A 3,696-nucleotide genomic window follows, 5' to 3' on the forward strand; every position below is an offset into this window, starting at 1 on the left:
ACCTTGTCGCACACCTTTCCCAATTTTAAAACATTCAGTGTTCCCATGCTCTGTTCGAACAACTGCTTCTTGGTCCAGGTACAGATTTCCCAGAACACCCACACTTGCAGATAAGACCCACTTGACCTGGCTTCAATGACTAGATGATCAGAGTTCAAACAGAAGAAGAACGAGGAAAAAAAGAGTAATCTGACATAATTTGATGAACTTGACCTATACCTATGGATGCAGTAGCTCAAAAGAGGGAACAAATCTTTACAACGAGGATCATTCCCACTCCCTCCATACACAGAGTTGTTGTTGTTATTGTTAAGTGCCGTCGAGTCGGTTCCGACCATAGCGACCTTGTACAGGGTTTCCTAGGCTGTAAATCTTTACAGGAGCAGAAATCCTCATCTTTCTCCTGCAGAGCAGCTGGTAGTTTCGAACCGCTGACTTTGCAGTTCGCAGCCCGATTCGTAACCACTATGCTACCAGAGAGTAGACAGGGACAATTTGGACATTGGTTACACAAAATGGCGGGGAGGGGGGGAGGCAGCTACAAAGGCAGGAAGTGAATGGATTACAAGCTTTCAAGAGGGAACCAGAGGGTATGGAAGAAGGTAGAATCTCCACTGAGTAGTATGCAATCTGTCTGGGTGGGGCTGATGAAAGGAGATGTGGCTAAGTCTCTTGTGATACAATAGTGAATAATTGTTATCAGGATTGATTGTGAGGGTTGGGAATGTAAAGGTAGATGTTTTATAGCAAAAGGAAGGGTGTGATTGACTTTGCAGTCTAGGAGCGGAGGTCCCCGGGAACATCAAGGAAGAAGAGCGGAGAGTGGGACCCTACCCAGAGAAGCAATGACACCAGAGATGGAGGCAGAGATGAAGATGTGGAGAGATAGAGTGGCTAGGGACTTTAGACCCAGAGAGGGAGCGGGACTGTGTGCTTACAACCAGGGGCAGGCTTGCAGGGTATATACCCTTTCGTTGGTTGATGATGCATGGAGGGGACTGTAACCAATGCAATGAAACGATATACAATAGGATGAATGCAAAGATAATATTCTCCCATGTAAACTATCACATAATTCACAATAAAAAAAATTTTTAAAAATGGGCACAGGACCTGAACAGACACTTCACCAAGGAGGAAATCCGGGCATCCAACAAACATATGAAGAAATGTTCATGATCATTAGTCATTAGAGAGATGCAAATCAAAACAACAATGAGATATCATCACACACCAGCAATAACAGCAAAGATCAAAACAGTAGAGGACAATAAATGCTGGTGGGGATGTGGAGAGACTGGAACGCTCCAGCATTGCTGGTGGGGTTGAAAAATGGTCCAACCTCTCTGAAAAATAATATGGTGCTTCCTCAGAAGGTTGTAAATAGAAATGCCCTATGATCCAGTAATTCCTCTACTTGGTATTTACCCATAAGAAATACGAGCCATAACACGAGTAGATATATGCACACCAGTGTTCATAGCAGCACTATTTACAATAGCAAAATGATGGCGACAGCCTAAGTGCCCACCAGCTGAAGAACGTATAAACAACTGTGGTACATAGACACAATGGAATATTATGCTACCTTGAAGAATAACAAGGAAGCTGCAAGCCACCTCATAACATGGATGAACCTTGAGGACATTATGTTGAGTGAAATTAGTCAGTCATAAAAGGAGAAATTCTGCATATGACCATTATTCTAAAAGACTAAGAAAAAGAACCCACACTAAAGGGGCGGGAGAGGGGGGATTCTTTGCTGGTTACTGGGATGTAGGGGTGGGTTGAGGGGAGGCAGGGGAAGGTGGAACACAGCTTAGGAAATAGACACAGGATAGTTTGGCTGCTGGGAGGGGGGCATTATAAAAAAAGGGGAAGGGGAGTGGAAGAACAAGGCGGATGGGAGCTTTGCATGGGCTAAGTGGGACAGAGGTAAATAATGATGTATGGAAGGTAGAACCTCCACAGAGTAGAATCCAATCTGCTGGGCGGGGCTGGTGAAAGAAGATGGGACTAGCACTCATGAGGCACAATACTAAATAATTGTTATGAGGACTGACTGTGAGGGTTGGTAAACAAAAGTAGACAGTTTGTAGCAAAACGAGGGGAGTGATTGACCTTGCAGTTCAGGGGCGGAGGTTTTTGGGACCATCAAGGGAGAAGAGCGGAATGTGGGACCCCACCTAGAGAAGTAGTAATGCCAGAGATGGAGGCACAGAGAGAATGGCTGGGGACTCTAGACCCAGAGAGTGAGAGGGGCTGTGTGCTGACGACCGGGGGAAAGGCTTGCAGGGTATATACCCTTTGGTTGATTGGTGATGCATGGAGGGTATTGTAACCATGGCAATGAAACGATATACGATAGAATGAATGTAAAGCTAATGTTTTCCCATGTAAACTATCACATAATTCACAATAAAACATTTATAAAAAGAAAAAACACACAACTTCTGTTAACATGCTTCATAAGTATTGTTATGTTGAACACAGTTCAGTAAACACAGCTTTAAACAGATTGAGTGCCAGTGGATAGGATTATCTATTGAATGGCTTAAAATCAAGGTTCAGAGACGTAAGCTAGACTATAGCAATAGTCATTTAAAAAATGGCAATGATCTGAAACTGAGCGTTGGTGATTAAAATGGAAGGAAGAAGATGGATCTAAAAAGTATTTCAGAGATAGAAAGTTATGGAGGATAAATAAAATCTGACTCTGACACATATCACCTAAGCAGATAAGTTATCTTTTTAACATTATTATATATATATTGTTGTTGTTATGTGCCGTGGAGTCGGTTCCGACTCATGGCGAACCTGTACAGGGTTTCCGAGGATGTAAATCTTTACGGGAGCAGAAAGCCTCATCTTTCTCCCGCGGAGCAGCTAGTAGTTTCGAACTGCTGACCTTGCAGTTCGCAGCCCAATTCATAAACAGTACGCTACCAGAGCTCCTTATTATATATATATATATATATATACAAGCAGTGAAAAGTATCGACTTGGAGATTGTTGTTGTGTACTGTCGAGTTGGTTCTGACTCACAGCTACTCTGCATATGGTATCTAAGAGCAGGCTGTGGGTTTGAACTGCCAACTCTGTAGTTTGCAGTCCAGTACTTACCCTAAAGTGCCACACCGGGGCTCAGTTTGGAGATTAGGACTAGAGACTTGGCAAGTGTATACAGTATAAGCCTTGTAAAGCAAGGTCAGAAGTTGGAGGGGCACCAACATTTAAAAAAATGGGTGAGTAAAAAAAAAAAAAAAAAGCCATTGGAGAGATGAAGAATGAGAGACAAAAGGGGAGATACAAGGAATGCTGTGTGATAAGTTGTTAAAGATTGAATTGTTCCACAAATATAGCTCTAAACCCTGATACCCATGAATGTATCTGTATTTGAAAATAAGATCTTTGTACAAGCAGTCAAATTAAGATGTGTTCATATTGGATGAAATTGGGCCTTAATCTAATGTCTTGTGTTTTTATAAATGTAAGGAGAGGAAGACTTGGCCACAGAGACATATAACACAGAAAAGAATGCCAGGAGGACAAAGACGCAGACATTGGGATGATGTCTCTACAAGTCAAAGAATACCAAGGATTGCTGGAACACCAGAAGCTAAGAGAGAGGAATGGAACAGTCTCCCCTAGAGCCTTCAGAGAAAGAATGATTCTATTCATACCTTACTTTTGGGC

This window comes from Chrysochloris asiatica, unplaced genomic scaffold (genome assembly GCF_000296735.1).
Source record: "Chrysochloris asiatica unplaced genomic scaffold, ChrAsi1.0 scaffold00134, whole genome shotgun sequence".
In the NCBI taxonomy this organism is placed as follows: Eukaryota; Metazoa; Chordata; class Mammalia; order Afrosoricida; family Chrysochloridae; genus Chrysochloris; species Chrysochloris asiatica.